At 46.6% G+C, this 22,736-nt stretch overlaps 1 long non-coding RNA gene across 2 annotated transcripts in view; it reads left to right on the forward strand.

Moving 5' to 3' along the window:
* LOC135000917 (uncharacterized) overlaps nt 1-11,807 on the forward strand; it is a 43,875-nt gene extending 32,068 nt beyond the window's left edge. The window contains exons 1-4 of one of the 2 annotated variants that reach the window (XR_010202605.1): nt 6,007-6,050; nt 11,288-11,444; nt 11,529-11,571; nt 11,681-11,807. This is a non-coding gene — a long non-coding RNA (uncharacterized LOC135000917). Of the gene's footprint in view, nt 1-6,006; nt 6,051-11,287; nt 11,445-11,528; nt 11,572-11,680 lie in introns of those variants that run through there. The other variant, XR_010202604.1, reaches the window with a different exon arrangement.
* The last annotated feature ends 10,929 nt before the right edge of the window (nt 11,808-22,736 follow it).

Below are 22,736 nucleotides of genomic sequence, written 5' to 3' on the forward strand. Positions count from 1 at the left end.
GACGGAGCATTTGGTTTTGCTAATGACTTACATACACTCCATAAGAGGGCATGCCGACATAGCATATTGTTAAATGTTAACATGTATGATCTTAAACTCCATCTATAAATGTTCTGTTGCGAGACTTCCAATATGCTCAGAACATTGCTACTGTGACAGATGATTTAGTATATACTAGCTGGAGTACCCTACGTTGCACCGGATTTTAAGAATGTCTGTTTACAAAAATAAATGTAAATATTAAACACACAGTATAAATAACATTGTAGATAGCTGAATACCCGTGCTTTGGTACGGGATGAGGATGGTAAATTAGAATGATAGTTTGTTAATTTACGTTGGTTGGAGATCTAGTATATAGGCATATCTTGCTTCCCTGATGCACTTTGTGTAGTGGCCGGACCCCTTTTTGGTCCCCCAAGGGACCCTGCTTTTCCCACTATACAACTCTCAGTCTGTGGCTTCCTGCTGCCGTCATTCCCCTCCTCACATTAGGTCACTGGCCCTGTCATCACTGAGATATCATGCATGTCCTGATATAGTGTGTGCTGCTGGCCCACCCCTAGGGGTGCTAGTGGTGTGTTACCCGCACAGTGTTTGTTCCCAGAGTTTAAGTTATATGTGTAGCAAGTTTGGTGTAAATTACTCCGGGCATTCCAGAGTTATGCTGACTGCTGAAAAACTCTGTGCTGCTGCCTCACCCCTATGGATGCTTGGGGTGTCTTACCCCCACAGTGTTTGTTCCCAGCTTGCAAGTCATATGTGAACCAAGTTTGTTGTAAATTGGTCAAGGCATTCGGGAGTTATGCTGTCTCCTGACATACTCTGTGCTGCTGTCCCACCCCTAGGGGTGTCTAACCCCCACAGAGTTTTTTGCAGATTGTAAATCAGATGTGTACCAAGTTTGGTGTAAATTGCTCCAGGCCTTCCATAGTTATGCTGTCTGGTGACATACTCTGTGCTGCTGTCCCACCCCTAGGGGTGCTAGGGGTGTCTGACCCCCACAGTGTTTGTTTCCACAGGGGAAGTCATACGTGTACCAAGTTTGTTGTAAATTGCTGCAGGCATTCCAGAGTTATGGTGTCTGCTGAAATACTCTGTGCTGCTGCCTCACTCCTAGGGGTGCTAGGGGTGTCTTCCTCCCTCAGTGTTTGTTCCCAGATTGTAAGGCATATGTCTACCAAGTTTTGAGTACATTGATCCAGCAATTCCGGAGTTATGCTGTCTACTGATATACTCTGTGCTGCTGTCTGCCCCCCAAGGGGTGCTAGATATTTATAATTGTTTTAGTTGCCTCCGTCGTGTTTTAATACACTTGTACGTAAAATTTAACGATCGTCGCTTGTAAACTGTGGATTTGTATAGAAAGACAGAAAGACGGATTTTTGCTTTTATATAGTAGATACACTTAGAGTTTACTTTGATATGTGACTGTCATACTTAGCAACATTTTATAACAAGTTCCAGGGATGCTTGGTGGCTGAGCCCAGTGCATGGTTGAATGTCCCATATCCCCCTCAGCCAGGCCGATTCACACTCAGGCTGGGCTGGCTCACACTGCTTCCAGTATTTGTGCGGTTCATTGGAATGCAATCCGGAAGTTAGGCTAGCGGGAACTTCCAGGTGTCGCTAGCCATGAAAAGTGGTGATGCTGTTCTACCAATGGGGGAGCTTGAGAAAGTTAACCAGCCCAGCAGCATCCTCTCCCTGGCCCCGGCTAAAGGTCTCTTCAATGAGCCCGGCCCAGGAGCAGCAGCAAAGCGATGGTCGGAGCCGGGTTCACTACACCCGGCAGGGAGGTTATTTTTAATTACATTATTTGCATTATCATGTTAGTGTGATACCCACGTTTGGGGTACCCCTGCTGTATACTATTGTAGCCCTTAATGGCAGCTAGCGCTGCCTACAAAACTGTTGGACTGGCCTTGTAAGGGTTCATTATTTTCCCCCTGCGTTGCCTAGCAACGCCTGGCTGAGGGATCTGCGCGGGAAGCCTAGAAGCCGAGCCGACTTTCCAAACCGCGGGAAGCTGGGAGTCACTGTGATTGGCTGGGGAGGGCACGCAAGAAAGAAGGAGGCGGCCTGAGGAGTGGACGGCCGCGTGGAGAAGAGAAGCCGCTGCAGGGAGTGCAGTATCGGAGAGCCCCAGGATAGCTGGAAGCCGTCCACCACCGCCGCCGGAGAGAGAGAGCCGCCGCGCGCATGTGAGAAGCCACTGCGGGGAGCGTAACACAGCCAGCGGCCGCTGCACCCGGCCAGCCGGAGGATCGTGGCAGCCGCTCTGATTAGGCTGCTGGGAGCGGGCAAGGCGCACGGACCGGCGATGTGCTGTCAAGGGACCCGGCAGTAGGGAGAGGCTGTGGTTGCAACCGTACCTACAGAGACAACCATAGGCAGCAGTGATCACCCTACAGGTACCTTCTAACAGCCCACCCCACTTGACTGACACATTGGGGGAAGTGGGGGGAATCTGTAATTAGCAGTGAGCGCCTTAACTAGGATCCAGGCTGAGACATCCTACAGGGACTCTAGTCACCGACTATTTCCAAACCCAGCATAGGGATAGGATCCAACGTTTTCACTGGGGTTCAGCAGTCACTTCACGCTAGTTTGAGAGACAGAGGTGTGTAAGCTTCCCTGTATTCCCTCGGACAGCCAGAACTGTTGTATGACTCCACCAAGAGACTGTATGCTAAAATTGGCATCGTACCATTGATTTATCTTTCCGTGGATACAAGTGCCCTTAGGAACCTAAAGGTGTGTAATTTTGCTAACTGACTTACCTTTTCGTGGATACAAATACCAACTCACCTATCCTGCACACCTTTCCGCAAATACTTACCGGTAGTCCGCTGACACTATCTCAGGACAAATGCCCTTGGCTTTATTAAATCCGAGACATTGATATCACCCGGAGACCACAGGGCAGGAACTGTGGACAGTCTAGATGATTGTGTAAATTTATTGCCAAACCAGATTTTACTTGACAATTCTTAAAATTGGTAATTATACTGCAATGGTTGATGTTTGATGTTACCACCTGCCTTAATACTAATGTTTGTTACGCTGATACATAGTGTATGTGTTTCGCGCTAAACGAAATTGACCTTATAGCGGTGACTAATCGTCTCCTTAAAAAATAAAATTGTTGTCACCGTCGATTCGTATTATCCTTTATCTGCGGGGTCCTCTTTGGGGTGTCCATTCTTCTGGCAAAGGCTCCGACGGAAGAAGTCGTGAGAGCTACAGAACCAGCCAGCGTCGTCGGGAGAAAGCAGGTACGACTCTACTCAACCACTAGGGCACGATCACATTAGTGTAAGGGTTAGGGCATCCCCGGTCACAGTGTATGGTTTGGGGACTGGACAGGAGCAGGATGTACCTTGTTCTCAGGATGCCAGCTGATCAGGCAGCACTCACAGCCAGCCCTGGGACAATCTCTAATGCAACGTCCTTCAGCCCTATAGCTGCCCAATGTCTGTCCCTGATGATGGGCCTATTTATGCGGTGTCTACGTATGTAATGCGGTGGCTACGTATGTAATGCGGTGGCTATGTATGTAATGTGGTGCTAGTCGTATAATGCGGTGCTATACGTGTAGTGCGGTGCTATACCTGTAATGTTGTGCTATTCGTGTTATGTGGTGCTATTTGTGTAATGCAGTGCTATACGTGTAGTGCTATACATGTAATGCGGTGCTATACGTGTAATGTGGTGCTATATGTGTAATGCAGTGCTATTTGTATAATGTGGTGCTATTCATGTAATAATGTGGTGGCTATGTATGTAATATGGGGGCTATGTATGTAATCAGGGGCGGATTGGCCACTGGGACAGATTCTGCTGCGCTGGTCCCCTGTGTCTGTGTTTCACTACTTGTGTGTGCTCCCTCCCTGTACTGTGCTGTATGTAGTGTGTGCTCCCCCTCCCTGTACTGTGCTGTATGTAGTGTGTGCTCCCTCCCTGTACTGTGCTGTATGTAGTGTGTGCTCCTCCTCCCTGTACTGTGCTGTATGTAGTGTGTGCTCCCTTCCTGTACTGTGCTGTATGTAGTGTGTGCTCCTCCTCCCTGCACTGTGCTGTATGTAGTGTGTGCTCCTCCTCCCTGCACTGTGCTGTATGTAGTGTGCTCCCCCCCTGTACTGTCCTGTATGTAGTGTGTGCTCCTCCTCCCTGTACTGTACTGTGCTGTATGTAGTGTGTGCTCCCTTCCTGTACTGTGCTGTGTGTAGTGTGTGCTCCTCCTCCCTGTACTGTGCTGTATGTAGTGTGTGCTTCCTTCCTGTACTGTGCTGTATGTAGTGTGTGCTCCTCCTCCCTGTACTGTGCTGTATGTAGTGTGTGCTTCCTTCCTGTACTGTGCTGTATGTAGTGTGTGCTCCTCCTCCCTGTACTGTGCTGTATGTAGTGTGTGCTCCTCCTCCCTGTACTGTACTGTGCTGTATGTAGTGTGTGCTCCCTTCCTGTACTGTGCTGTGTGTAGTGTGTGCTCCTCCTCCCTGTACTGTGCTGTATGTAGTGTGTGCTTCCTTCCTGTACTGTGCTGTATGTAGTGAGTGCTCCCCCTCCCTGTACTGTGCTGTATGTAGTGTGTGCTCCCTCCCTGTACTGTGCTGTATGTAGTGTGTGCTTCCTTCCTGTACTGTGCTGTATGTAGTGTGTGCTCCTCCTCCCTGTACTGTGCTGTATGTAGTGTGTGCTCCTCCTCCCTGTACTGTGCTTTATGTAGTGTGTGCTCCCTCCCTGTACTGTACTGTGCTGTATGTAGTGTTTGCTCCTCCTCCCTGTACTGTACTGTGCTGTATGTAGTGTGTGCTCCCTTCCTGTACTGTGCTGTGTGTAGTGTGTGCTCCTCCTCCCTGTACTGTGCTGTATGTAGTGTGTGCTTCCTTCCTGTACTGTGCTGTATGTAGTGTGTGCTCCTCCTCCCTGTACTGTGCTGTATGTAGTGTGTGCTCCTCCTTCTTGTACTTTGAAACATATTAGGTTAAAAGAAGGGGTTTGTAGAATGAAAAATCAATAAAATCAGAAGTAGATTAAAGCATACCTCCCAACTGTCCCGATTTTCGCGGGACAGTCCCGTTTTTTTGGGTCTGTCCCGCTGTCCCTCCCGCGGGCCACAGTGTCCCGCGGTGGGGGGCAGTTGGGAGGCTCCCTTTCACTCGCTGCTCTGCTCAGTTCACAGCAAAGCAGCGGTGAATAGACGTTGTGCGCATAGCGTCTATTCCAGTGAGGCAGAGGGACTGGGGGCATGGGCAGCAGCTCACAGAGCGCTGGCCATGCCCCACTGTGACGAAATTTGGAGGCGTGGCCCGCGATAGCGGCATCCCCGCGAGGTCATGCCCCTTCAGGGTAGGCCACGCCCATTTTCAGCGCCGGCGCGGCGTAGCCGCGCGAGGAGTCCCTCTTAGAGCGATCCGAAAGTTGGGAAGTATGATTAAAGGCATGACTGCAGTATGCATACCTCCCAACTTTGATCTCAGCGGTGGAAGGACGGCAACGCGCGCCGAAGGGGCGCGCCCGTTTTTAGGGGGCGTGACCTAATGACAGGGGGCGTGGCTTCGCGGCAAGTGCCGCGAACGCAGGCCACGCCCCTGTTTTCGTCATTATGGGGGCATGAACAGCGCTGTGAGAGTTGCTGGTCATGCCCCCTGTCCCACTCTGCCGTGAATAGACGCTGTGCGCATGCGCACAGCATCTATTCACCGCTGCTCTCCACAGAGCAGCGAGTGACAGGGAGGGATCTCCCAACTGCCCCCCCACTCGCAGGACACGGCGACCCGCGGGTGGGACAGCGGGACAGACCGTGAAAAACGGTCCAACTTTCTTCTTGTTCATGTGACCACATCCACTCGTTATCTTTGTCCAACAACCATCTAAGAGAGGCTGTTCGTTCAGAGAGTTGAGAAATAAACTTTCCTAAGTAAGCAATCATTCCTAGGAATCTTCTGACGTCGTCTTTGTTGTTAGGATGTTCCATGTTCAATATGGCTGATATTTTCCTTAGGTCTGGTTTTACACCTTGATCCGAGACCACGTCGCTCATAAAGGTAAGTGTATTCACGCCAAATTCACATTTGTCCTTGTTTAGCTTTAGATTCACTTTTTTGACAAGTTCCATTACTTGTCTCAATCTAGAATTATGTTCTTCCTTTGTAGATCCACAGACAATAATGTCATCCATCATTGTTTCAACACCTGGAATATGTTCAAAAATCATGTGTATCTTTTTGTGATATACTTCTGGAGCAGACAATATTCCATATGGTAGTCGAAGAAATCTGTATCTACCTTCTGGTGTATTAAATGTACAAAGCTTTGAGCTGGCCTCATCTAGCTTCATTTGCCAGAATCCTGAAGATGCGTCCAATTTACTGAACCATTTTGCTCCCGCAAATTGCGACATGATTTCATCTCTGGTTGGTAGTTTGAAATGTTCTCGTTTAATAGCTTTGTTTAAATATCTGGGGTCTAGACATATTCTGAGTTGTCCATTTTTCTTTTCAACAATTACTAAGGAGCTTACCCCTTCAGTAGGCTCATCAACATTCTGTATCACACCCAAGGCTTCCATGCGATTTAACTCTTGTTTCAGTTTTTCTCTCAGCGCAAACGGCACTTTTCTACAGGGGTGTATCACTGAAGAAACTTGCGTGTCTATATTTATTTTATGCTCTCCCGGCAAACAACCTAGACCTTCAAACAAGTCTCTGTATTCTGTAAACATCGATTTGCAGTCATCTTCTACTTGTGATGTCACCATAAAAACTTTCTTTAGCAAGTTTAGTTTCTCACAGGAACTTAATCCTAGAATCGGTTGCACATTTTTATCCACAATCAGTAGAGATGTTTTAAACTGTTGTCCCTTATATTTCAGTGTCACTAAGCATGTACCTTTCACAGGAATTTACTCCCCAGTGTACCCTGTAACTTTCACTTTGGCTGGATGAATTTTAGGTTTTACTCTAAAAGTCTTATAGTCTTGAAACGATATTAAATTCACCTGCGCGCCAGTATCAAGCTTAAAGGGAATGACAATCTCGTTCACAGTTAAAGGGACAATCCATTCTTTCTTATCTGTACTGCAAAGTTCAATGCAATCCATAAAGAATTCCTCTGTTTGTTTAACAGCATGCACTGTGGTCATGTCACTTTTAATTTTACAGCATTTGGCAAAGTGATTTAGTCTACCACATTTCATGCAGGTTTTACCATAAGCAGGGCACATTTTAGGATTGTGAGCATTTCCACATCTACTACACATTTCCTTATTAGACTGTGGCTTAGACTGCTTCATTCTTGAGTATGGAGGTTTGCTTGGCTCTGTTTTCTGCACTACATCGACAACTTCCTTGTGTAACTTCCTTGTGTAACGTTTTGGCTTGAAATCTAGTTATTTCTGCAGATCTGCACATAGTCACTGCCTTGTCTAGTGTTAGGTCTTGCTCTCTCAGCAGTCTCTCTCTGAGTCCATTATCAGGTATTCCACAGACAATACGATCTCTAATCAGTGAATTCTTTAAATCACCAAACTCACAGGTTTTACTGAGTGATTCCAGCTCTGTAACATACTGATCAAATCCATCGCCAGACTTCTGATCACATGTGAAAAACTTATATCTTTCACATGTTACATTTTTCCTTGGCACAAAGTAATCTTCAAACTTTTGCATTATAGAAGATAGCACCATATTCTGCCCCTCAGCAAACTGAAAACTATTATAAATGTCCAGCACATCCTCTCCTATCACATGGAGGAAAATGGATGCCTTAGTTTTGTCAGCCTCTGTATCAGCTCCACATGCAGCAAGATATATATTAAACCTTTGCTTAAATCTTTTCCAGTTTTCAGATAAGTTACCAGACATCAGCATGCCTGTTGGAGGAGCCAGTTTATCCATGGTTACTCACTGTTTGAAGAGAGGAGCACATGGCAGGCTTTGCAGACACTGAGTATCACAGCCTTACAGACTGCTGCAGGATTCTTTCACACTCTGAGAGCACTAGCAGTCCAAGTTAAACTTCTTCTGACACCATGTTTTGTTCATATGTTTGTAAATCCAGTCATCAGGACACAGAGACATGCGAGTTCACTGCTGTACTGTTTTATTCCATCACCAACTCCAGACACACTGCACACTGGACCACCCATTGCCCAGCATCCCCCTGGTCCCAGGGACCATCACTGAAGATTCAGGCTTACACATATTAGGAAGGGAGTGTCTACAAATATTAAGCATTCTAATACACTAACATCACAGCCACCTGTGAATTGAACTTAGAGGGGAGGGAGGTGGAGCCGCTGCCCGGAAGCCGCTCTGTGGAGCCACTGCTGCTGGTTGGAGCAACTCTGTGGAGGGGAGGCAGGAAGAGCCGCTGCCTGGAGCCACTGCTGCTGGTTGGAGCAACTCCGTGGAGGGGAGGGAGGAGGAGCCACTTCCTATCCTAGCATCTGCTTCTCCCCTCAGTCTGGACATGTAGTGCTGGGCAGTGACATCACAGCCAAGCACCACACTCCCAGCCCATCACGAGTATGCAGGAGCAACAGCTTGACAGCTACTCATTCCATGTCAGCAGACAAAGCTCAGTGTGGGGGCAAATAAAATCACTAAACAGGTGATATAGTGCAGGATATATCATTGACCTTTTCGATTCCTCTCAGGGCATTTCTGAGGAAAGAAGACCATAGGCTTCTATAGGCACAAGCTCCGTAAAGTTTTACTTTTCGGAGCTTGATACATATGGGCATGTTGCAGTTCCATAGAATTCTATGGGGACTGCGGTTCCAGTGCTCTACAGCGGATAGCACTGAGATTTGCTGCGGACATCTTTAATACATTTGGGGATTGCAGCAAACCTCTAAAAAGGACACATCGTAGGTTTGACCACATTTTAGTTCTTAGTGCATCCCGCCCATAATGTAATTCTGTGTTTTAGGGGCCCCTAAACCTTGGTACCCTAGGTGACCGCCTAGGTTTGTCTAATGGTAACAATGGCGCAGTAATAATAAAAATTCTGTAACTTGAATGGATAGAAATCTCTCTGCAGAATTTCAGTGTGCCTATTCCAGCCCTGCAACTTATAAGTCAGATCAAATTGGCAGATTTGTTTATTAAAGATTGTAACATTTGTTGTACTATACATTAAATTTCCCACAGGCATATTATTACATTTCTTTTTCTTTCTCTTTCTTTCTTTCTTTCTTTCTTTCTTTCTTTCTTTCTTTCTTTCTTTCTTTCTTTCTTTCTTTCTTTCTTTCTTTCTTTCTTTCTTTCTTTCATCTAGTTTTACTATCTTCTAAGTTTTAGTGTGCTGCTCTTTTGCAGAATAGAGGGATACCCATACATAGGTGTGATGTAGTCAGGTGACTGGCGGTCGGGATCCCAGCAGTCAGCATACCGACGCCGGAATCCCAGCCACCAGGATGCTGGCAGGGGGCCCCGGGCTATTCCCACTCATGGGTGTCTACGACACAGTGGGAACAGAACCTGTTGCGAATGCAGCGAGCCACCAAGCCCGCAGCATGGCGAGCGCAGCAAGCCCGCAAGGGGCTACATCATAGTTGCCTACCCTCCCTCATTCTGCAGGAGACTCCCTGAAATAGTAGTTATCTCCCTCACTCCCTGAATAGTCCCTTAATCTTCCTGGGAAAAAAAAAGGAAACCATAGATACATACATTTAAATGGTATCATCAGATGTTAGGTGATGATGTATAAATGTTAGATGGTGATGTATAGATGACAGATAGTGATGTATAAATGTTAGATGGTGATGTATAGATGCTAGATGGTGATGTATAGATGACAAATAGTGATGTATAAATGTTAGATGGTGATATATAAATGTTAGATGGTGATGTATAGATGTTAGATGATGATGTATAAATGTTAGATGGTGATGTATAGATGACAGATAGTGATGTGTAGATGTTAGATGGTGATGTATAGATGACAGATAGTGATGTATAAATGTTAGATGGTGATATATAAATGATAGATGGTGATGCATAAATGTTAGATGGTGATGTATAGATGTTAGAAGGTGATGTATAGATGAGAGATAGTGATGTATAAATGTTAGATGGTGATATATAAATGTTAGATGGTGATGTATAGATGTTAGATGGTGATGAGTAGATGTTAGATGGTGATGTAAAGATGTTAGATGGTGATGTATAAATGTTAGATGGTGATGTATCAATATTAGATGGTGATGTATAGATGACAGATAGTGATGTATTGATGTTAGATGGTGATGTATAAATGTTAGATGGTGATGTATAGATGTTAGATGGTGATGTATAGATGACAGATAGTTATATATAAATGTTAGATGGTTATGTATAAATGTTAGATGGTGATATATAGATGACAGATAGTGATGTATAAATGTTAGATGGTGATGTATAGATGACAGATAGTGATGTATTGATGTGAGATGGTAATGTGTAAATGTTAGATAGTGATGTATAGATGTTAGAGGTGACGTATTGATGTTAGATGTTGATGCATAAATGTTAGATGGTGATGTATAGATGTTATCTGGCGATGTATAGATGACAGATAGTTATGTATTGATGTTAGATGGTGATGTATAAATGTTAGATGGTGATGTATAGATGTTAGATGGTGATGTATAGATGCTAGATGGTGATGTATAGATGACAGATAGTGATGTATAAATGTTAGATGGTTTATGTATAAATGTTAGATGGTGATGTATAGATGACAGATAGTGATGTATAAATGTTAGATGGTTTATGTATAAATGTTAGATGGTGATATATAGATGACAGATAGTGATGTATAAATGTTAGATGGTGATGTATAGATGACAGATAGTGATGTATTGATGTTAGATGGTAATGTGTAAATGTTAGATGGTGATGTATAGATGTTAGAGGTGACATATGGATGTTAGATGGTGATGCATAAATGTTAAATTTGCCGGGACAGTACAGCAAGTGTACATCATATTTCTGTAGTCTGATAAGCATTCGTTCAATTCTCATGGGACAGTCATGTAATGATTTAGTCATGATAGCTACCAATGGCTTGTGGTCAGTTTCCACTGTAAATGTTTGACCATACACAAACTGATGAAATCGCTCACATGCATATGTGATCGCTAGAAGTTATTTTTCTATCTGAACATACCTTGTTTCAGCACTTGTCAGTGCTCTTGATGCGTAGATTACTGGTTGCCATGTATCCTCATGTTCTTGTAACAGCACTGAGCCTAGGCCAAATTGCGAAGCATCTGCTGAAATTCTTATTCTTTTCACAGGATCAAAGAATTTTAGCACTGGTTGCTCTGTATTGATCTGTTTCAAGTTTTTCCAACTTTCTTCTTGCTCATGTGACCACATCCACTCGTTATCTTTGTCGAACAACCATCTAAGAGAGGCTGTTCGTTCAGAGAGTTGAGAAATAAACTTTCCTAAGTAAGTAATCATTCCTAGGAATCTTCTGACGTCGTCTTTGTTGTTAGGACGTTCCATGTTCAATATGGCTGATATTTTCCTTAGGTCTGGTTTTACACCTTGATCCGAGACCACGTCGCTCATAAAGGTAAGTGTATTCACGCCAAATTCACATTTGTCCTTGTTTAGCTTTAGATTCACTTTCTTGACAAATTCAATTACTTGTCTCAATCTAGAATCATGTTCTTCCTTTGTAGATCCACAGACAATAATGTCATCCATCATTGTTTCAACACCTGGAATATGTTCAAAAATCATGTGTATCTTTTTGTGATATACTTCTGGAGCAGAAAATATTCCATATGGTAGTCGAAGAAATCTGTATCTACCTTCTGGTGTATTAAATGTACAAAGCTTTGAGCTGGCCTCATCTAGCTTCATTTGCCAGAATCCTGAAGATGCGTCCAATTTACTGAACCATTTTGCTCCCGCAAATTGCGACATGATTTCATCTCTGGTTGGTAGTTTGAAATGTTCTCGTTTAATAGCTTTGTTTAAATATCTGGGGTCTAGACATATTCTGAGTTGTCCATTTTTCTTTTCAACAATTACTAAGGAGCTTACCCCTTCAATAGGCTCATCAACATTCTGTATCACACCCAAGGCTTCCATGCGATTTAACTCTTGTTTCAGTTTTTCTCTCAGAGCAAACGGCACTTTTCTACAGGGGTGTATCACTGAAGAAACTTGCGTGTCTATATTTATTTTATGCTCTCCCGGCAAACAACCTAGACCTTTAAACAAGTCTCAGTATTCTGTAAACATCGATTTGCAGTCATCTTCTACTTGTGATGTCACCATAAAAACTTTCTTTAGCAAGCTTAGTTTCTCACAGGAACTTAATCCTAGAATCAGTTGCACATTTTTATCCACAATCAGTAGAGATGTTTTAAACTGTTGTCCCTTATATTTCAGTGTCACTAAGCATGTACCTTTCACAGGAATTTACTCCCCAGTGTACCCTGTAACTTTCACTTTGGCTGGATGAATTTTAGGTTTTACTCTAAAAGTTTTATAGTCTTGAAACGATATTAAATTCACCTGCGTGCCAGTAACAAGCTTAAAGGGAATGACAATCTCGTTCACAGTTAAAGGGACAATCCATTCTTTCTTATCTGCACTGCAAAGTTCAATGCAATCCACAAAGAATTCCTCTGTTTGTTTAACAGCATGCACTGTGGTTATGTCACTTTTAATTTTACAGCATTTGGCAAAGTGATTTAATCTACCACATTTCATGCAGGTTTCACCATAAGCAGGGCACATTTTAGGATTGTGAGCATTTCCACATCTACTACACATTTCCTTATTAGACTGTGGCTTAGACTGCTTCATTCTTGAGAATGGAGGTTTGCTTGGCTCTGTTTTCTGCACTACATCGACAACTTCCTTGTGTAACTTCCTTGTGTAACGTTTTGGCTTGAAATCTAGTTATTTCTGCAGATCTGCACATAGTCACTGCCTTGTCTAGTGTGAGGTCTTGCTCTCTCAGCAGTCTCTCTCTGAGTCCATTATCAGGTATTCCACAGACAATACGATCTCTAATCAGTGAATCCTTTAAATCACCAAACTCACAGGTTTTACTGAGTGATTCCAGCTCTGTAACATACTGATCAAATCCTTCGCCAGACTTCTGATCACATGTGAAAAACTTATATCTTTCATATGTTACATTTTTCCTTGGCACAAAGTAATCTTCAAACTTTTGCATTATAGAAGATAGCACCATATTCTGCCCCTCAGCAAACTGAAAACTATTATAAATGTCCAGCACATCCTCTCCTATCACATGGAGGAAAATGGATGCCTTAGTTTTGTCAGCCTCTGTATCAGCTCCACATGCAGCAAGATATATATTAAACCTTTGCTTAAATCTTTTCCAGTTTTCAGATAAGTTACCAGACATCAGCATGCCTGTTGGAGGAGCCAGTTTATCCATGGTTACTCACTGTTTGAAGAGAGGAGCACATGGCAGGCTTTGCAGACACTGAGTATCACAGCCTTACAGGCTGCTGCAGGATTCTTTCACACTCTGAGAGCACTAGCAGTCCAAGTTAAACTTCTGACACCATGTTCATATGTTTGTAAATCCAGTCATCAGGACACAGAGACATGTGAGTTCACTGCTGTACTGTTTTATTCCATCACCAACTCCAGACACACTGCACACTGGACCACCTACTGCCCAGCATCCCCCTGGTCCCAGGGACCATCACTGAAGATTCAGGCTTACACATATTAGTAAGGGAGTGTCTACAAATATTAAGCATTCTAATACACTAACATCACAGCCACCTGTGAATTGAACTTAGAGGGGAGGGAGGTGGAGCCGCTGCCCGGAAGCCGCTCCGTGGAGCCACTGCTGCTGGTTGGAGCAACTCCGTGGAGGGGAGGCAGGAAGAGCCGCTGCCTGGAGCCACTGCTGCTGGTTGGAGCAACTCCGTGGAGGGGAGGGAGGAGGAGCCACTTCCTATCCTAGCATCTGCTTCTCCCCTCAGTCTGGACATGTAGTGCTGGGCAGTGACATCACAGCCAAGCACCACACTCCCAGCCCATCACGAGTATGCAGGAGCAACAGCTTGACAGCTACTCATTCCATGTCAGCAGACAAAGCTCAGTGTGGGGGCAAATAAAACCACTAAACAGGTGATATAGTGCAGGATATATCATTGACCTTTTCGATTCCTCTCAGGGCATTTCTGAGGAAAGAAGACCATAGGCTTCTATAGGCACAAGCTCCGTAAAGTTTTACTTTTTGGAGCTTGATACATATGGGCATGTTGCAGTTCCATAGAATTCTATGGGGACTGCGGTTCCAGTGCTCTACAGCGGATAGCACTGAGATTTGCTGCGGACATCTTTAATACATTTGGGGATTGCAGCAAACCTCTAAAAAGGACACATCGTAGGTTTGACCACATTTTAGTTCTTAGTGCCTCCCGCCCATAATGTAATTCTGTGTTTTAGGGGCCCCTAAACCTTGGTACCCTAGGTGACCGCCTAGGTTTGTCTAATGGTAACAATGGCGCAGTAATAATAAAAATTCTGTAACTTGAATGGATAGAAATCTCTCTGCAGAATTTCAGTGTGCCTGTTCCAGCCCTGCAACTTATAAGTCAGATCAAATTGGCAGATTTGTTTATTAAAGATTGTAACATTTGTTGTACTATACATTAAATTTCCCACAGGCATATTATTACATTTCTTTCTTTCTTTCTTTCTTTCTTTCTTTCTTTCTTTCTTTCTTTCTTTCTTTCTTTCTTTCTTTCTTTCTTTCTTTCTTTCTTTCTTTCTTTCTTGTATCTAGTTTTACTATCTTCTAAGTTTTAGTGTGCTGCTCTTTTGCAGAATAGAGGGATACCCATACATAGGTGGGATGTAGTCAGGTGACTGGCGGTCGGGATCCCAGCAGTCAGCATACCGACGCCGGAATCCCGGCCACCAGGATGCTGGCAGGGGGCCCCGGGCTATTCCCACTCATGGGTGTCCACGACACAGTGGGAACAGAACCTGTTGCGAATGCAGCGAGCCACCAAGCCCGCAGCGTGGCGAGCGCAGCAAGCCCGCAAGAGGCTACATTGCACTCACCCCCCTAACAGCATCCTGGTGGCCAGGATCCCAGCGTCTATATGCTGACCGCTGGGATCCCGACTGCCGGTTACCCTGACCCCAACCCACATAGGCTTACCATACTGTCCCTTTAAACTAATGAATTACACAGGTTCTGTGGCTGATTAATACCAGCTTAAAGCCAGCCAGCCACAGAACCTGTCTAATTAATGAGAGTCCTGGCATAGTATGGTAATCCTACCCATGCAGTTAGTAGTGGATCACATTGCCCATTGCAGGTTTTAGTGAGTACACTTAGAAGCAACCTCCCCTCACATGTATTCTGTAGTTGTATTAAAAATAGGATTTTGGTACTTACCGATAAATCCTTTTCTCCGAGTCTGTAGAGGATTGTGGGTACTCCAAAAGGACCATGGGGTATAGACGGGATCCGCAGGAGCTTGGGCACACTGAAAAGACTTAATCTGGGTGTGAACTGGCTCCTCCCTCTATGCCCCTCCTCCAGACCTCAGTTATAGAAACTGTGCCCAGGAGAGACGGACATTTAGAGGAAAGATTTTTGTTTAAACCAAGGGCTACCAACATAGCAGCCCACACCACAAACATACCGTACAACCAGAGTAACATTAAACCAGATAACAGTATGAATTAACAACAGCAACAAGCTGAAACAAGAAATACACAACCCGTGTATAAACTAATTTAACTAGCAAGAAAACACTGCAAGTAACAGTCCGCACTGGGATGGGCGCACAGCATCCTCTACGGACTAAGAGAAAAGGATTTATCGGTAAGTACCAAAATCCTATTTTCTCTTACGTCCTAGAGGATGCTGAGGACCATGGGGTTTATACCAAAGCTCCAGAACGGGCGGGAGAGTGCGGACGACTCTGCAGCACCGACTGAGCAAACGCAAGGTCCTCATCAGCCAGGGTATCAAACTTATAGAACTTAGCAAAAGTGTTTGAACCCGACCAAGTAGCTGCTCGGCAAAGCTGTAACGCAGAGACGCCTCGGGCAGCCGCCCAAGATGAGCCCACTTTTCTGGTAGAATGGGCTTTTACTGACTTCGGCACTGGCAGTCCGGCCGAAGAATGAGTCTGCTGAATCGTACTACAAATCCAGCGTGCAATAGTCTGTTTTGAAGCAGGATGACCAATTTTGTTGGAAGCATACAAGACAAAAAGCGCCTCAGTTTTTCTGGCAACAGCTATCCTAGTGACGTAGATCTTCAACGCTCTTACAACATCCAGAGATTTTGGAATCGCCACAGCCTCCGTAGCCACCGGGACCACAATAGGTTGGTTAATGTGAAATGAAGAAACCACCTTCGGCAGAAATTGTTGACGAGTCCTCAATTCCGCCCTATCCGAATGAAAAATCAAGTACGGGCTCTTATGAGATAAGGCCGCCAACTCTGACACCCGCCTGACAGACGCCAGCGCCAACAGCATAACTACCTTCCAAGTGAGAAATTTAAATTCAACCTTACGCAAAGGTTCAAACCAGGAAGACATGAGAAACCGTAAGACCACATCAAGCTCCCATGGAGCTACAGGAGGCACAAACGGAGGATTGATATGCATTACTCCTTTCACAAAAGTCTGAACCTCTGGGAGGACCGCTAATTCTTTTTGAAAGAAAATAGACAAAGCCGAAATCTGCACTTTGATGGAACCTAATTTCAGGCCTGCGTCTACTCCCGCCTGTAAAAAGTGGAGAAAGCGCCCCAAGTGAAAATCTTCCACAGGAGCCATTTTAGACTCACACCAGGAAACATACTTTCTCCAAATACGGTGATAATGTTTCGCCGTAACCTCCTTCCTAGCCTTAATGAGAGTTGGAATGACCTCCCTGGGGATACCCTTACGAGCTAAGATCTGGCGCTCAACCCCCATGCCGTCAAACGCAGCCGCGGTAAGTCTGGAAACACGCATGGACCCTGCAACAACAGGTCCTCTCTTAGAGGAAGCAGCCAAGGATCTTCCACCAGTATTTCCTGAAGATCCGGGTACCAGGCCCTTCTTGGCCAATCTGGAACGACGAGAATCGCCTGAACCCTTGCTCGTCGAATGATCTCCAGTACCTTTGGAATGAGAGGAAGTGGAGGGAACACATACACCAACTGGAACACCCACGGAGACACCAGGGCGTCCACTGCACTGGTTTGGGGGTCCCTTGACCTGGAATAATACCTCGGGAGCTTCTTGTTGAGACGAGACGCCATCATGTTGATCAACGGAATTCCCCAACGTTTTGTCACCTCTGCAAATACCTCTTGGTGAAGAGCCCACTCTCCCGGATGGAGATCGTGTCTGCTGAGGAAATCTGCTTCCCAGTTGTCCACTCCCGGTAGGAAGACTGCAGACAGGGCGTTCACGTGTTGTTCCGCCCAGCGAAGGATTCTTGTGGCCTCCGCCATAGCCGCTCTGCTCCTTGTTCCGCCTTGACGGTTTATATGTGCCACCGCTGTGATGTTGTCTGACTGTACCAGGACAGGTCGACCCTGAAGAAGGCTTCTTGCTTGCTGCAGGCCGTTGTAAATGGCTCTTAACTCGAGAACATTTATGTGGAGACAAGCTTCCTGGAGTGACCATTTCCCCTGGAAGTTCCTTCCTTGGGTGAGTGCGCCCCAGCCCCGGAAACTTGCATCTGTTGTCAGAAGTACCCAATCCTGGATACCGAACCGGCGTCCCCCTAGGAGGTGAGGACTTTGTAGCCACCACAGGAGAGAAATTCTGGCTCTGGGAGATAGACTTATCTTCCGGTGCATGTGCAGGTGAGATCCGGACCATTTGCTCAGCAAGTCCCACTGAAACACCCGGGCATGAAACCTGGCAAATGGAATGACTTCGTACGCCGCAACCATTTTCCCCAGAACCCGAGTACAGTGATGGATCGACACACTCGTCGGCCTCAGAAGTTCCCTGACCATCGTCTGCAGTTCCAGAGCTTTTTCTTCTGGAAGAAATACTTTCTGTAAATCCGTGTCCAGAATCATGCCCAGAAAAGGCAGCCGAGTGGTCGGAATCAACTGAGATTTTGGCAAATTGAGTACCCAACCGTGCTGTCGCAGAACCGACAGTAACAAATTTACACTTCTCAGCAACCGTTCCTTGGACCTCGCCTTTATCAGGAGATCGTCCAAGCAGGGCCGGCTCCAGGCACGTTCGACTAGAGCGGCCGCGCGGGGCGCCACCCTTAATGGGCGCCGCGCGCTGGCGCCGCCATCTTTGTGCCTGGAGCCAGCCTGCAGTGCTCCCTGTATGCGGCTGTGCGGTGCCGGCGTCTGACGATAGACGCCGGGCAGCCGCGCACACGAGTTTTAGAAGAGCCGCCCGTGTCCTCAGCGGCACTCCCCCTCCCGCCACCACCGCAGGTATCGTGAAGCAGTATATGGATTGGGCTCTGTGTGGGGGCACTGTGGGGGCATATCTTTCACTGTGGGGGCAATTATGTGTCTGGAAATGTGGGGGCATGTCTGCACTGTGGGGGTATATCTTTCACTGTGGGGGGGTTTATGAATCTGGCACTGTGGGGGCATATCTGTCATTGTGGGGGCATTTATATATCTGGCACTGTGGGGGCATTTATGTATCTGGCATTGTGGGGGCATTTATGTATCTGGCACTGTGGGGGTATATTTGCACTGTGGGGGCATTAATGTATCTGGCACTGTGAGGGCATATCTGCACTGTGGGGGCATATCTGCACTGTGGGGCATTTATGTATCTGGCGCTGTGGGGGCATATCTGCACTGTGGGGGCATTAATGTATCTGGCACTGTGGGGGCATATCTGCACTGTGGGGGCATTTATGTATCTGGCACTGAGGGGGCATATCTGCACTGTGGGGGCATTTATGTATCTGGCACTGTGGGGGTATATCTGCACTGTGAGGGCATTAATGTATCTGGCACTGTGGGGGCATATCTGTACTGTGGGTTCATTTATGTATCTGGCACTATGGGTTCATTTATGTATCTGGCACTGTGGGGGCATTTATGTATCTGGCATTGTGGGGGCATTTATGTATCTGGCACTGTGGGGGCGTTTATGTATCTGGCACTGTGGGGGCATATCTGCACTGTGGGGGCATTTATGTATCAGGCACTGTGGGGGGGGGGCATTTATGTATCTGGCATTGTGGGGGCATTAATGTATCTGGCACTGTGGGCGCATATCTGCACTGTGGGGACATTTATGTATCTGGAACTGTGGGGGCATATCTGCAGTGTGGGGGCATTTTATGTATCTGGCACTGTGGGGGCATATTGGCACTGTGGGGGCATATTGGCACTGTGGGGGCATTTATGTATCTGGAACTGTGGGGGCATTTATGTATCTGGAATGGTGGGGGCATATCTGCACTGTGGGGGCATTTTATGTATCTGGCACTGTGGGGGCATTTATGTATCTGGCACTGTGGGGGTATATCTGCACTGTGGGGGCATTGATGTATCTGGCACTGTGGGGGCATATCTGCACTGTGGGGGCATATCTGCACTGTGGGGGCATTTATGTATCTGGCGCTGTGGGGGTATATCTGCACTGTGGGGGCATTAATGTATCTGGCACTGTGGGGGCATATCTGGCACTGTGTGGCCATTTATGTAGCTGGCACTGCTGGGGGGGGGCATGTCACGTGTAGCTGGCACTGCTGGGGGGGGGATGTCGCGTGTAGCTGGCACTGCTGGGGAGCATGTCGCGTGTAGCTGGCACTGCTGGGGGGCATGTCGCATGTAGCTGGCACTGCTGGGGGGCGTGTCGCGTGTAGCTGGCACTGCTGGGGGGCATGTCACGTGTAGCTGGCACTGCTGGGGGGCATGTCACGTGTAGCTGGCACTGCTGGGGAGCATGTTATGTAGTGTTCCCGCTAGGCGTCTGTGGCTAGGCAATGTGTATCAGTTATCTTACTGGTGCAATGTGTCTCAGTGCTGTGCCTGGCGCAAAGTGTATAGGAGGTTCTACCTGGTGCAGTGTGTATTAGCTGCACTACTGTGTGGTGTAATGCAAATTGCCACTATTATGTGGCCACGTACCTTCCCCACGAAGTAACTCCCCGTAATTTTTGTTGCGCGCCGAAGGCGCGCACTGTCCATGCTTTGACATATAGGTATGGGAACAACAAGTAGTATGTACATCATTTTGCCCTCCTAACTTAAAAATTTGCCCTCCCTGTGATCAGCACCATGCCCTAAAAAGTGAACACTATCATGTGTAGCTGGCACTGCTGCGGGGCATGTCATGTGTAGCTGGCACTGCTGCGGGGCATGTCATGTGTAGCTGGCACTGCTGCGGGGCATGTCATGTGTAGCTGGCACTGCTGGGGGGCATGTCATGTCTATCTGGCACTGCACATTATGTGTATCTGGCACTATACTGGAGACATTGTGTGTAAGGAACACTACTGTGGCTATGTGTAAGGCTGCTAATTGTGTGAAAATATGTTTATAGTTTGATGATATGAAGTTAAGAGGCCACGCCCACTTTTCCAGAGGCCACACCCATTTTTCCGGGAGCTGCGCTTTTACATTTTCTCGCTCGGGGTGCTAGTAGGCCTGGAGCCGGCCCTGCGTCCAAGTATGGGATAATTGTAACCCCTTGTTTGCGAAGGAGAACTATCATTTCCGCCATGACTTTGGTGAAAATCCTCGGAGCCGTGGAAAGCCCAAAACGGCAACGTCTGAAATTGGTAATGAGAATCCTGTATCGCAAACCTGAGGAAGGCCTGATGTGAAGGACATATCGGGACATGTAAGTAGGCATCCTTTATGTCGACTGACGCCATAAAATCCCCCCCTTCCAGGCTGGCAATTACCGCTCGAAGAGATTCCATTTTGAACTTGAAAACTTTCCAGTATGGATTGAGGAATTTTAGATTTAGAATTGGTCTGACCGAACCGTCCGGTTTCGGCACAACAAAGAGGCTCGAGTAGAACCCCTCCCCCCGTTGGGACGAGGGAACGGGAACAATGACCCTCTGTAGACACAATTTTTGTATCGCTGCCAGCACCACCTCCCTGTCCGGTAGAGCTACTGGTAACGCCGAAATGAAGAACCGGTGAGGGGGTATCTCCCGAAACTCCCGCTTGTATCCCTGAGACACAATCTCTAGGACCCAAGGATCCAGGTCTGATTGAATCCAGACCTGACTGAATATTTGTAGACGGCCCCCCACCGGTCCGGACTCCCCCAGGGAAGCCCCAGCGTCACGCGGTGGACTTGGTAGAAGCAGGGGAGGACTTTTGGTCCTGGCACCTGACACTGCAGGTGGTTTCCTTCCCCTTCCTCTACCTTTTGAAGCGAGGAAGGACAAACCTTTTCCACGCCTGTATTTATTTGACGAAAGGACTGCATCTGCTGATGTGGTGCCTTTTTCTGTTGTGTGGGAACATAAGGAAGAAAAGAGGACTTACCCGCAGTCGCGGTCGAGACCAGGTCAGCCAAGCCGTCCCCAAACAAGACAGTACCTTTGAAGGGTAACGCTTCCATAGCCCTCTTGGAGTCGGCATCAGCATTCCATTGATGGATCCACAACGCCCTCCTGGCTGATATCGACATGGCATTGGCTCTTGATCCCAAGAGACAGACATCCCTCGCCGCATCCTTCAGGTAATCTGCAGCGTCCTTGATATAACCAAGAGTCAAAAGAACATTATCTTTATCAAGGGTATCCATATCATTAGCTAAATTCTCAGCCCATTTAGCAATAGCACTACTCACCCATACCGACGCCACAGCAGGTCTGAGCAATGCACCCGAATTAGCGAAAATGGACTTCAGAGACGTCTCCAGCTTGCGATCCGCCGGATCTTTGAGAGCTGCCGTGTCAGGAGACGGAAGCGCCACTTTCTTAGACAAGCGAGATAGAGCTTTGTCAACATTTGGAGACGCCTCCCATTTTTCCCTGTCATCCGAGGGGAACGGATATGCCATGTAAATTCTCTTGGGAATCTGCCATCTCTTATCCGGCGACTCCCAAGCCTTTTCACAAAGAGTATTCATTTCATGAGAGGGGGGGAAACTTCACCTCAGGTTTTTTTCCCTTAAACAAGCAAATCCTTGTTTCCTGTACCGCAGGTTCATCAGAAATGTGTATAACATCTTTTATAGCCACAATCATGTACTGAATACTCTTAACTAATCGTGGATGTAAAGCAACCTCAGTGAAATCGACCTCGGAATCAGAGTCCGTGTCGGTATCCGTATCTACCACTTGAGTAAATGGCCGCTTTTGCGACCCAGATGGGGTCTGTACCTGAGACAAAGCCTCTTCCATGGACTTTTTCCACACCTGTGTCTGTGACTCAGACTTATCCAACCTCTTTGATAAAGAAGCTACATTCGAATTTATCGTACTGAGCAATGCGAGTAAATCAGGTGTTGGCTGCGTCGACAGTCCCAAATCTAGCCCCGCATCCGCTCCCCCAATAACCTCCTCTGGTGAATAACATTCAGCCTCAGACATGCCGACACGTAGTACCGACACACAGATACACACAGAACGTCCCAGCTAGGTGAAAGGCCCACAATGAAGCCCAGATAGAGGACACAGAGGGAGTATGCCAGCTCACACCCCAGCGCCCATATATCCCGACAAAAGATATATGTACCCAGCGCTGCTTAATTTATAATGATAAGAAGCACCACACTGCGGCCCCCCCTTCTGAATATCTCCCCG

Source organism: Pseudophryne corroboree, chromosome 2 (assembly GCF_028390025.1).
Source record: "Pseudophryne corroboree isolate aPseCor3 chromosome 2, aPseCor3.hap2, whole genome shotgun sequence".
NCBI lineage: Eukaryota > Metazoa > Chordata > Amphibia > Anura > Myobatrachidae > Pseudophryne > Pseudophryne corroboree.